Raw genomic sequence first — 14,444 nt, forward strand, 5'->3', positions numbered from 1 at the left:
GGAGGTCGTTTAACATAAACTTCCTCCTCAATTTCACCATTTAGAAAAGCACTTTTAATGTCCATTTGGTATAAAGTGATATCATGGTGATTAGCATAGGCAAGTAAGATGTGAATGGACTCAAGTCTAGAAACGGGGGCATATGTCCCACCATAGTCCATACCTTTGACTTGAGTGTAGCCTTGGGCGCCGAGACGTGGTTTGTTCTGAACTACTTGTCCATCTTCATCTTGCTTGTTGAGACACACCCATTTGGTACCGATGATGTTGTGGTTGTTGTTGGGCTTTTAGACCAATGTCCACACTTGGCTTCTCTCAAAGTTGTGTAGTTCTTCATGCATGGCATTTACCCAATCCGGATCTTCCAATGCTTCTTCAACCTTCATGGTTTCAATTCTAGAGATGAATGAATAGTGTTCACAAAAATTAGCCAAACAAGATTTAGAGCGAGTGATTCTCCCGGTTTGGATATCATTGTAGATTTGCTCAACGGGATGGTCTCTAGCGACTCTTGCTTGAACTCGTGAGAGCTTTTTCTTTGATCGGGGTGGAACATCTTATTCATCATCTCGTTCTTCTTCTTGGCCTTCTTCATTGTCGACGTTGTCGTTCTCTCGTCGTGGTGGAGAAGGAGGTTGATGTGGTTCATCTTGGGATATTTCCTCGTTCTCTTCATCTTGGTGTGTCCCACTTGTGGATGCTTCCATGTCAACTCTCGATTCACCTTGGCACGAGGTAGAAGCTTAGACTTGGACGGACGAGGTACTCTCCTTCACCTCCGTTGGACGGATCTTGCCAATAGACAAGTCTTGGATTGCTTCCGAAGGGTCTTTATCTCCTACATCAATTGGCAATTGCTTTACTTGCGAGCCGTTAGATTCATCAAACTTCACATCTACCATCTCTTCAACCTTTCGGGTGAAATTGTTGTAGACACGGTAAGTGTGAGAGTTTGAGCTGTAACCAAGTAAGAACCCTCATGAGATTTGGGAGCAAATTTAGAACGACGATGCTCATCAAGAATGTAGCACTTGGAGCCGAATACTCGAAAGTATCCAACTTGGGGTTTGTTACCATTAAGGAGCTTGAATGTTGTCTTGCCGAGTAGCTTGTGAAGATACAAGCGATTTGTTGCATGACAAGCCGTCTCAACCGCTTCTGCCCAAAAGTCCTTTGGCGTCTTGTACTCATCAAGCATCATTCTTGCCATTTCGATGAGCATCTGGTTCTTCCTCTCAACAAATCCATTTTGTTGAGGTGTGTACGTAGCCGAGAACTCATGTGAAATCCCTTCTTCATCAAGAAAGGTGTCCACATTGGCATTCTTGAACTCCGTTCTGTTGTAGCTGCGAACCTTCTTGATCTTAACTTCAAATTGATCTTGGGCCTTCCTAGAAAAGTTTTTGAAGATCTTTTGGACCTACGATTTATCATCGAGAAAGAACACCCATGTAAATCTTGAAAAATCATCAACTATAACTAGACCAAATGAGTTTCCACCGAGACTTTTGTAAGCGTTGGGACCGAAAAGATCCATGTGAAGTAGCTCGAGCGGTCTCCTTGTGGTCATGATGTTCTTCACGGGGTGGCTTGCTCCAACCTGTTTTCCTGCTTGGCAAGCGCTGCAAAGTCTATCCTTATCAAATATAACATCTTTAACACCAAGGATATGATCACCTTTAATAAGCTTGTCAAGGTTTCGCATGCCCACATGACCTAACCTTCTATGCCACAACCAGCCTTTTGAAGATTTAGCAATTAAGCAAGTTCTAGGTTGATCCTTTTTAGTGAAATCAACAATGTATAGATCACCTCTACGTATGCCGATAAAGACCATTTTATGATTATCTCTATGAAACACTTGGCAATCTACTTTGGTAATAGGACATTGAAACCAAAGTCAGCTAGTCTAGAAATAGAAAGCATATTATAGCCAAGAGATTCGACGAGCATGACATTTTGTATGGAGCTATCGTGTGAGATGGCCACCTTACCGAGGCCAACCACCTTACCCTTTGAGTTATCACCAAAAGTGACATACTTTCGAGGTCCGTCGTTTTCAGCAAGCTCACGAAACATATCTTTATCTCTGGCCATGTGATCGGTACATCCACTATCAAGGACCCATTCCTTTCATCATGCCATGTATCCGCAAAGATTTGCCATAAGACCAAAGTGTCTCATTGCATCATCAAGATCATAGTCACTATCATCATCCTCATCATAGTATCCATGTTCAACATCGTCATGTGGTGGATCAATTCCTAGAGAGGGTGATTCATTAGATAAATGATTTTGACAATGATCATCTTTATGAATTCTAATAGCTTTGGAGATAATATTGCTAATGATTCCAACATCTCCTTTGGCATGCATAAGATTTGTAAGCTCAAATAGACAATTACCAAACTTAGGATCATTGGAATTCATCTTACTCAAGGCAATAGACTTATGAAAAATATCATCTAGATTTTGCAAGGAATAGTTTGGAAATCTTTCCTCAAGAAATCTCCATATAGTGTAGGCACAATTAAGAGTAGGCAAGCAACCAATCAAGTTTCTAGGAAAACTTCTAGTGATAAGATTAACAGTTCTAAGATTGAGAATCATGTCAATGGACTCATCAAGAGTAGGGTGCATAGGATCAACATGAGGTGCACAAGGGCTATGTAACATCCCAAAATTCTAAATTTTGGAATGTTATAATAAATAGATAGATTTGTTTGTTTGTTTGAATTGTTGTGTGATTGATTGAGTGAAATTTGAAACTTTTTGAAAGTTAAATGAGAGGGAATAAAAGGACTTTCCCAAACTTTCATTTTTTCTTTCTGATCTCCGTGAATTCAAATATTTCTCATCACAAAACCCTGGAGAGAGGATAACATGACTTCTTCCATTTAAATGAAAAAGGGGTGTTGAAAATATTTAAATTTCATTTGGAAATATTTTCTAATTCATAAACTTCATGCAACTCAGTGATTTTCACGAGCGAAGATAAAATGACTTCTTCAAATTATATGAAATATGAGTTGGGAGTTTCAAAGAATTAAATTCAAAGTTCTTTTGAATTTATTTTCAATTTGGAGTTATTTGAGTTTTATTCAAATTATTTTTCTCCAAAAGCAAAATATATGGAAAATAGGGTAACATGATTCCCTACATCAGAAAATTGGAGAGAAATTAATTTGAAGTCATTTTGGTATTTTAAAAATGATTTTTATTGGATTTTATTGGACCAGTAACACTGTGTGAATTATTAGAATTTTTGTGAATTTTATTTGAAGCTAAAATAATGTCCATGTTGTAGAAAATCTTTTTCTGCAAATTTTGGTATATTATATGCTTATATAAAAGTTTTAGTCATTTTTTTTTAGTTCTCTGAAATTTTTGTTTAAAAAAAAAATACCGCAGCGCCTTGGGCCAAAGGCCCAAGCCGCCAAAACCACCGGCCAGCCACAAGGCCATCACACGCGCCGCACCAAGGGAGCCAGGGAGCCGCTCCTTTTCCTTTTTCCTAATACTAGTAGGATTTGATCCCGTTTCGTTTATTCCGATTTGTTTCTAGATCTTTTCCCTTTTGTTTCCTAATCCTAATCTATTTCTTGTCCCCTACCCCAAGCAAAACCCTCCCTTCCCCAATATAAATACCCAAGCACCCCCTCCTCTAGCACATCAAATCAACACCTCTCCTCTCCTCTCCTCACCCCACGTCGCTGCGCCGCCTCGCCGGAGTTCGCCGGACCACCGCCGCCATTGCCGCCCCGCCCCACCACCTCCGGCCATCCTAGCCACCCACCGACCCTACCGTCCCTTCCCCGACGCCAGAGGGACACCGGAGGACGTCACCGGAGCTCCACCAGAACCCCATCATCGGAACTGCTACAGTAAATCCCGACCTACTTTTTTTTTTCGTTCTGCTTTTTTTTTCAGAATAGTTTCAATCTTGTAAAATCCATAGTTAATTATCTACGAGGTATTTTTGAGTGATTCCAACTGCCTTGGATCACAAATTTTATGAAGTTTCTGTTAGTTCAATTGTATTTCATATTGGAGCACTTTAAATTTGTGTTTGTATGAATTTTCTCAAATCACTAGATTTGAGATATTTTGAGTTAGGAATATTATTTTCGACCAATTCTTTTTGCTCCTGGTCTCTAGGACCTTTGTTTATCCAGTAGTATTTAGTATTTTATTTTCAGGTTAATTTAAATTAGGTTTTTAGCAAAACAGTACTGTTCTAGTTATAGTTTTGGTTTAGTCTTTTCTTTATTGTTTTTATTAGTTTCAAATTATTTCTTTTTTTCACTCTTGAAAAATTTAGTTTTGTTTCTGTTAGTCAACAAAAGAAAATTTTGTTTTTATTTTAAAAAAAATTTTCTTAGTTTTGTATGAAAACTTGTTTAGGTCATAGTTAGTGTTTTATAAAAGCTTTTTATTTGTTTCTTTTTGCAAATAAAATTTTATGGAAAAAAAATACTTTCTGTTAAATTAGTTATTTTACATTTTATTTTCTGTTAATTTATTAGTTTAGTATTTTAATTGTTGTTAAATTTTTACTTACGGCAAAACTATATTAGATGTTTGTAGCAAAGTCATAGATCTTCGTTAGTAGTTTTTCTTTGTAGTTTTATTTGAAGTTTCTTTTGATTTTTGTTTGAGTTTTATTATCGATTTTCCTTGCTGTTTTGATTTTTATTTCGAGTGCTAAAATTGTTTGCTAGGATGTTTGCTTATGTGAATGCTATGTTTGACTATATAGATTTTAAACGGAGTGACGATTAGTTCTACCAAGTCATTTTCTGACAGCGTTGTTATCTTCATCAAGTATTACCAGGCAAGTTCACTTTGACCATGCTTTCATACCTATGTTTTATTGCATTTAGTGTCATCTTCACAACAATCCCTCCAGTAGTGATATTGAATTCTTGTAGTTGATTAGTATGCATGAGGTAGGAACCCATCACCCTGTTACCAAGCCCGGGACGTTATTTATTTTAATGCTACGCTATAGTAGACGGGGTTTGGTATGAGTGCTCGAGAGTGGTGTGAAGAAGGAGGACTCTACGTCAATGACGACAACTCCATGATGGCATCTGCAAGGACTGCATTTTCAAGGCCTCAAGACTTCAAGACTCGAGACAAGAATTCAATACACACTACTGGGTGAAGGACGGTTGACGGGCACCCTGGAGAAACCAGTGGTTGGCCGGGATGCATGGAGAAGCGCCATGACATCTTGCGGAAAGCTTCACCCAGACTCAAAGAGACGGAAGAATACTTCATGCCCGGAAGCTTACCTGTGCAACCGCAAGTCACTATGGGCTCTGGCTTGGTTGACCTTAGTTGTGACCCTGGCTGGGACGGTGCTAGCAGATGTAGAACTACGGTAGGATTGGATGAGCACCGGACAGTGGTCAGAGGAACTCTTCGGAAGACCATGTTTCGGTCATCTTGTTCTCAAACACCCTGAAGTGCGAGAACGTAAAGAGAGGGATCGAATCTTGCGGGTAAAGTGTACAAACCTCTGCAGAGGGTTTAAACCTAATCGATTAGCCGTGTCCCCGGTTACGGACAATTTGAGCCTCTGGACTTGGATCTATCTCGGAACTCTCAACACTGGACTGATAACTTAATTGTGGGCAACCTATGATGATTTTGGGCTATGAGACATCGGTTGGCGGAACCATGTCATGATAGAAAACTCCATAGTACAGACTTCACTTTTGCCTTTGATGTAGGTAAAATAAAACCAGCTTTTACGCAAACAAAATTCAGATACAGAGCCACAAAACCATAATGCATATAGTATAGTTTTATCATCTGTTCTTTTTATTGTGATCTTGCCGGTACATTCAATGTACTGACCTACACGGCTGCAACGTATCATGTTGCAGATATTTCCTCGACGAGTAAGAATTACGATACAGGGTTACGGTCTACACTCAACCTGCCGATGGCGTTGATGGGACTCCACACCCGTTTGATTGTTTCCGCTGAGTATTATGAGGTATATATCATTTTACGTTATTTATACATGTGATTGCACTTTGATATATACATTGATGTACTGTGTGTGCCAGCATACTGATCCAGGGATGGCACAGTAACACAGAGGCTTGACCGTCTGAGGTCGGGTCGCTACAGAAATGGTATCAGAGCACATGTTGACTATAGGACGTGACCCTAGACATCGGAAAGCCCTAGGACAGGATATCTCAAAAACTCTATTTACAAAAAGACTCTTACTTCTCATCTCTTCTGACACTCTCACCTCAAATAGTTAGAATATACCCCTTTTCCCTTTTAATCAACCGGAGGATCAACTGAAGACGCTCCAAGAAGGAATTGATGACCCTTTCAGAGTAAAGAGGATTTCACCATGTATTAGAAGCTACAACAGTTGAAGACTCCGAAAACTTGAAGGATCTGAAGAGATTTGACCTTTAGAAGACCAAACCCTGTTACACACTTACGTTAGATACAACGATTTGTGAGCTGTCATTTGTTTGATGTTTTCCGACAGCCACAAAGTAAAACTTGTTTCTTCAAAAACTATTGTTTGTATTGTGTGTATATCCCTCCCCGCCTCTCTCATATCTCATCCCAAAACTTTTGAACCCCATAGATGATGAATGAAGTTGGACTGATATTCTCTGAACCGAAGACTCAGCCGGAGGCAGAACTATGGATTCAGAACATGGAAAATCACTTCGGGAGCAATTTGATTCCAAGGAAGTATGAGGTTCAATACGCTCTTCAGTGCTTTACAGAAAGTGCTGCAACCTGGTGGAAAATGCATCAAGCCATACAAGGATTTAATGGAGCAAGAACTTGGGAGGAATTCAAGAAGACCCTGTTGAGATCACGTCTTACCCGGAAGCACCATGATACACCAAGAAATAAACCTTGTGCCTGCAAGATTTGCGGAGAAATAGGACACACCCAGGAGGAACACAAGGATGGATGCCCTCATTGTGAGGAGAAACACCCAGCTGAGGAATGCCCAACTAGTCAGGTGACTTGTTTCTTGTGTGAAGGAACCACCCACTACCCGACCCAGTGTCACATTTACCCCATGGTGCAACAAACTATTCAGGAGCAGGAAGAAGGAATGAAAGAAGCCCTCCGAGAAGTTATGAAAGAACCTGTGATGAAGGAATGTGTTGAAGACCCTGATGGAGAAGGCCTCAACAGATTTTACTCCAATGCCTGCTATTCATGTGGAGAAGAAGGACATTTTTCGCAGTACTGCCCCAAGGGAATAAAAGAGTATCTGGGATATTTCCCGAGAACAGTAGTGAAGTTTGATCCTCGGGAAATAGAAACTCTGATCATTACAGAGAAATCCAGGAAGAGAAAAAGAAGGCAACCCGAGAACAACACAATTTTTGCAGAGAAGGACTTGAGTCATATCACCTGTTACAGGTGCAAGGATTTAGGTCATTACGCTAGTAAATGTCCAGAAAAGAAGCCAAGAATCCAAGGAGCACGCATAATCACAAAGAAGCCCCGAGACATGTCAGAAGTCATTTGTTTTCGCTGCAAGGAGGCAGGACATTATGCTATTAAAAGTCCCGACAAGATGAAAGCTGGAGTTGAGTAGCTGGAATTTTGATATGGATAATAAGAGTAGTAGAAAGCAATTTCATTTTCATGAGCTCAATGAGTTGAGTTATGTAATAGATTACTCTGAGATTGTAATAGTTCATGACTCAATAAAGTTGTAATGTCACATGCTGAAAAGCTTTAAGGAGTTGTCATATTTTATCTTATCTTGGAAATTAATATTCTTGATGAACATGGAAGAAGATGAGTTGTGATGCATAAACAGGAAATTGGAAATTGAGTTTGAAGTTCTGTTTGGATGATATGAATGTATGCCCCAGGGGATAAGTACCTTATTCTGAGCATCATTTCTGTTTCACAACTGCAGATGACGACCCTTTATGAGTCTTTCCTTAAAGGTCCGGAAACAATCATGACCCTGACAAGTGATCATGATTACCCAAAGATCCTGAAGGACATGATGAAGCATATTCACCTTGAAGGAGATGCAATCTACAAAGGCTACCCTTTCATGCAAAAGGGAGTGGAACTTTGGTATGTGGAGGTACACCTCCACCATTTGAAAGGAGTTTGCCCAAAGATGATGGGGCAGTACTTTTTCATTTCACGTGTGCCACAAGCAACTTTCTTCGATGCTGTTCGTGAAGCAGCCATGGAAGCCATACGCCAGATCGGAGAAATACTTGAAGCAAGACTCCGTTATACTCAGGAATACCTAAGCGAAGTGCATGCAGAGATGATGGAGGTCAAGCTCAAGGCCACCACGATGAAACAGAAGATTGAAGATTTCAAGGCGCATGTCGCACAATTCCAGTGGGACTGAAGAATCCTCGAGAAAGATAAATAAATAAAGTTAGAAGTAATGTCTGACCATACCGAACCATGTGGGTGGCGACATTTGTAATAAACTTTTGGAATTTGGATTCACGAAAAATGGTTAAGGATGTACTAAAGGATTGATATGAAAAATGAGATTTATGGATAAACTAGGGCATTTGTCTTTGGTGCCGTAGTACTCCGTAAAGCCACAGGATCAATGAAGAAAGAAATGTGTTATTCATGACGGTCCATAGAAGGAAGCTGGACAAAATAAGTTGGAGTTTTGCTTTTGATATGATGGTATGAAGAAACAGAGTACTACTGGAATTAAAGGAGGTGTAACATGAGAGTTACTCCAAGGATGAGTTAAAGCTGCACTAGTGTTGAAGTGGGCCATAACCCACAGGCCCAGGATTTTGAAAAGGAACAGATGTAACCTTGATAAAGGAATCAATTTGGAAGAATCAGAAATCCAATCAGCATATGTTTTGTAGGAGGTTACGCAAAAACTTGAGAGTGGTGAAGTGACGATAGATGTTTTGTTTGGCTTGCAGAAACCATGGATTTACTCGAACCTAGTTCGAGAACAAGAGAAATTCTGCAATGCTTGTGAGTATGCCCAAGTGTTAGAATACGTGATTCACTGTTTACGTATGTGGTACTGATTCAAGTACGGGATGGATTGGCCCCCATACCGAAGACTTCTATCAGGAACTATCATATGTTGATGGAAAATCAGAGAGCCTCAAAAACCTTTGAAGGGTGTCGACGCGATAAGCCATGAAACCATAGAATGGTAGGACGATGGAACCCCTTTACAGGCAACCGTTGCCAATCGTAGGTTATACGGTGAGGTTCAACCCAGACCCGTTTTCTGCAGTAGAAACCATAAATTGTAGACCACCATGAGTATTTCGATAGTTGACTAGAATGGACACGGACCTATCAGCTAAGAAGACCCAATCTCGGAATAACCTTACCAAGATGAAAGGACAAAAGAATTGAGGAAAAGCTTATGCCACTACCGAAAGAGCCCAGAGAAGGATTTATCCTTACAATCTGAGAAGACCAACACTGTCAACGATAAGGATGGAGTATATGAGTTTTGATGGAACTGTAACGATGCTTCTAAGGGTGGTAGCACCCGAGACCCCGGAGATGATCGATGGATTTTTGAAGACCCCCAAACCCTAACCTATTTCTTGCTAGCCTCTCCGAATCTCGAGGACGAGATTCATTTTAAGGGTGGTAGATTTGTAACATCCCAAAATTCTAAATTTTGGAATGTTATAATAAATAGATAGATTTGTTTGTTTGTTTGAATTGTTGTGTGATTGATTGAGTGAAATTTGAAACTTTTTGAAAGTTAAATGAGAGGGAATAAAAGGACTTTCCCAAACTTTCATTTTTCCTTTCTGATCTCCGTGAATTCAAATATTTCTCATCACAAAACCCTGGAGAGAGGATAACATGACTTCTTCCATTTAAATGAAAAAGGGGTGTTGAAAATATTTGAATTTCATTTGGAAATATTTTCTAATTCATAAACTTCATGCAACTCAGTGATTTTCACGAGCGAAGATAAAATGACTTCTTCAAATTATATGAAATATGAGTTGGGAGTTTCAAAGAATTAAATTCAAAGTTCTTTTGAATTTATTTTCAATTTGGAGTTATTTGAGTTTTATTCAAATTATTTTTCTCCAAAAACAAAATATATGGAAAATAGGGTAACATGATTCCCTACATCAGAAAATTGGAGAGAAATTAATTTGAAGTCATTTTGGTATTTTAAAAATGATTTTTATTGGATTTTATTGGACCAGTAACACTGTGTGAATTATTAGAATTTTTGTGAATTTTATTTGAAGCTAAAATAATGTCCATGTTGTAGAAAATCTTTTTCTGCAAATTTTGGTATATTATATGCTTATATAAAAGTTTTAGTCATTTTTTTTTAGTTCTCTGAAATTTTTGTTTAAAAAAAAATACCGCAGCGCCTTGGGCCAAAGGCCCAAGCCGCCAAAACCACCGGCCAGCCACAAGGCCATCACACGCGCCGCACCAAGGGAGCCAGGGAGCCGCTCCTTTTCCTTTTTCCTAATACTAGTAGGATTTGATCCCGTTTCGTTTATTCCGATTTGTTTCTAGATCTTTTCCCTTTTGTTTCCTAATCCTAATCTATTTCTTGTCCCCTACCCCAAACAAAACCCTCCCTTCCCCAATATAAATACCCAAGCACCCCCCCCTCTAGCACATCAAATCAACACCTCTCCTCTCCTCTCCTCACCCCACGTCGCTGCGCCGCCTCGCCGGAGTTCGCCGGACCACCGCCGCCATTGCCGCCCCGCCCCACCACCTCCGGCCATCCTAGCCACCCACCGACCCTACCGTCCCTTCCCCGACGCCAGAGGGACACCGGAGGACGTCACCGGAGCTCCACCAGAACCCCATCATCGGAACTGCTACAGTAAATCCCGACCTACTTTTTTTTCGTTCTGTTTTTTTTCAGAATAGTTTCAATCTTGTAAAATCCATAGTTAATTATCTACGAGGTATTTTTGAGTGATTCCAACTGCCTTGGATCACAAATTTTATGAAGTTTCTGTTAGTTCAATTGTATTTCATATTGGAGCACTTTAAATTTGTGTTTGTATGAATTTTCTCAAATCACTAGATTTGAGATATTTTGAGTTAGGGATATTATTTTCGACCAATTCTTTTTGCTCCTGGTCTCTAGGACCTTTGTTTATCCAGTAGTATTTAGTATTTTATTTTCAGGTTAATTTAAATTAGGTTTTTAGCAAAACAGTACTGTTCTAGTTATAGTTTTGGTTTAGTCTTTTCTTTATTGTTTTTATTAGTTTCAAATTATTTCTTTTTTTCACTCTTGAAAAATTTAGTTTTGTTTCTGTTAGTCAACAAAAGAAAATTTTGTTTTTATTTAAAAAAAAAAATTCTTAGTTTTGTATGAAAACTTGTTTAGGTCATAGTTAGTGTTTTATAAAAGCTTTTTATTTGTTTCTTTTTGCAAATAAAATTTTATGGAAAAAAAAATACTTTCTGTTAAATTAGTTATTTTACATTTTATTTTCTGTTAATTTATTAGTTTAGTATTTTAATTGTTGTTAAATTTTTACTTACGACAAAACTATATTAGATGTTTGTAGCAAAGTCATAGATCTTCGTTAGTAGTTTTTCTTTGTAGTTTTATTTGAAGTTTCTTTTGATTTTTGTTTGAGTTTTATTATCGATTTTCCTTGCTGTTTTGATTTTTATTTCGAGTGCTAAAATTGTTTGCTAGGATGTTTGCTTATGTGAATGCTATGTTTGACTATATAGATTTTAAACGGAGTGACGATTAGTTCTACCAAGTCATTTTCTGACAGCGTTGTTATCTTCATCAAGTATTACCAGGCAAGTTCACTTTGACCATGCTTTCATACCTATGTTTTATTGCATTTAGTGTCATCTTCGCAACAATCCCTCCAGTAGTGATATTGAATTCTTGTAGTTGATTAGTATGCATGAGGTAGGAACCCATCACCCTGTTACCAAGCCCGGGACGTTATTTATTTTAATGCTACGCTATAGTAGACGGGGTTTGGTATGAGTGCTCGAGAGTGGTGTGAAGAAGGAGGACTCTACGTCAATGACGACAACTCCATGATGGCATCTGCAAGGACTGCATTTTCAAGGCCTCAAGACTTCAAGACTCGAGACAAGAATTCAATACACACTACTGGGTGAAGGACGGTTGACGGGCACCCTGGAGAAACCAGTGGTTGGCCGGGATGCATGGAGAAGCGCCATGACATCTTGCGGAAAGCTTCACCCAGACTCAAAGAGACGGAAGAATACTTCATGCCCGGAAGCTTACCTGTGCAACCGCAAGTCACTATGGGCTCTGGCTTGGTTGACCTTAGTTGTGACCCTGGCTGGGACGGTGCTAGCAGATGTAGAACTACGGTAGGATTGGATGAGCACCGGACAGTGGTCAGAGGAACTCTTCGGAAGACCATGTTTCGGTCATCTTGTTCTCAAACACCCTGAAGTGCGAGAACGTAAAGAGAGGGATCGAATCTTGCGGGTAAAGTGTACAAACCTCTGTAGAGGGTTTAAACCTAATCGATTAGCCGTGTCCCCGGTTACGGACAATTTGAGCCTCTGGACTTGGATCTATCTCGGAACTCTCAACACTGGACTGATAACTTAATTGTGGGCAACCTATGATGATTTTGGGCTATGAGACATCGGTTGGCGGAACCATGTCATGATAGAAAACTCCATAGTACAGACTTCACTTTTGCCTTTGATGTAGGTAAAATAAAACCAGCTTTTACGCAAACAAAATTCAGATACAGAGTCACAAAGCCATAATGCATATAGTATAGTTTTATCATCTGTTCTTTTTATTGTGATCTTGCCGGTACATTCAATGTACTGACCTACACGGCTGCAACGTATCATGTTGCAGATATTTCCTCGACGAGTAAGAATTACGATACAGGGTTACGGTCTACACTCAACCTGCCGATGGCGTTGATGGGACTCCACACCCGTTTGATTGTTTCCGCTGAGTATTATGAGGTATATATCATTTTACGTTATTTATACATGTGATTGCACTTTGATATATACATTGATGTACTGTGTGTGCCAGCATACTGATCCAGGGATGGCACAGTAACACAGAGGCTTGACCGTCAGAGGTCGGGTCGCTACAGGCTAGTAATGTACTTGTTCAAATGATATTCATTGAAAATCACAAGCATCTCATGTTTCCACTCATGAAAGTACTCTCCATCAAGTATAGGCACTCTATGTCTAAGGCTCCCCAAAGTAGACTCATCCATCTTCCTCCAATGGTGTTTAATCCAAGGAAAGGATACCAAAGCTCTAATACCAATTGAAAGGATCAAGAAGAGGTGTCTAGAGGGGGTTAATAGACCCTTAACACACAAAGTTGACAGTTTTTAAGTTTTTCAAGTTGAGGTGAAGTTTAAGCACTAGTTTAACCATTCACAATACATATCAAGCAAGCATGCAAAGAGTATATGGGCAGCAGAAAGTTAAGCATGCAACTTGCAAGAAAGTAAAGGGATGGGATTGGAGTGTGCAAACGCAATTGGAGACGCGGATGTTTTTGGCGTGGTTCTGATAGGTGGTGCTATTGTACATCCACGTTGATGGAGACTTCAACCCACGACAGGTAACAGTTGCGCGAGTCCACGGAGGGCTCCACCCATGAAGGGTCCACTAAGAAGCAACCTTGTCTATCCCACCATGGCCATCGCCCACGAAGGACTTGCCTCACTAGGGTATATCTTCACGAAGTAGGCGATCTCCTTGCCCTTACAAACTCCTTGGTTCAACTCCACAATCTTGTCGGAGGCTCCCAAGTGACACCTAACCAATCTAGGAGACACCACTCTCCAAAAGGTAATAGATAGTGTGTTGTTGATTAACTCCTTGCTCTTGTGCTTCAAATGATAGTCTCCCCAACACTCAACTCTCTCTCATAGGATTGTATTTGGTGGAAAGAAGATTTGAGTGGAAAGCAACTTGGGGAAGGCTAGAGATCAAGATTCATATGGCTGGATTGGAATATCTTGGCCTCAACACATGAGTAGGTGGTTCTCTCTCAGAAAATGAATGCTGGAAGTGTAGGCACGTTCTGATGGCTTCCCCCACGAATGAGGAGAGGGTGGAGGGGTATATATAGCCTCCACACAAAATCTAAACGTTACACACAATTCACCAAACTCGATGGGACCGAATCAGAAAACTCGTCGAACCGATTTAGTTCATAATGTGACCGTTAGGCATTTCGATGGGACCGATATGATCAACTCGGTGGAACCGATGTGCAAGGGTTAGGGTAAAACCTCATCTCAGTTTGACCGATTACACAACTCGATGGAACCGATTTGGTAATAAGCAAAATAGAGAGTTGGTCAGGCAAACTCGGTGTGATCGATTACATATTCTCGGTGGGACCGAAAATATTGCAATAGACAATAGGGAGTTTGCAAGCCCATCTCGGTGAGACCGAGATC

The sequence above is a fragment of the Triticum dicoccoides genome, chromosome 4B, assembly GCF_002162155.2.
Source record: "Triticum dicoccoides isolate Atlit2015 ecotype Zavitan chromosome 4B, WEW_v2.0, whole genome shotgun sequence".
Taxonomy (NCBI): Eukaryota; Viridiplantae; Streptophyta; class Magnoliopsida; order Poales; family Poaceae; genus Triticum; species Triticum dicoccoides.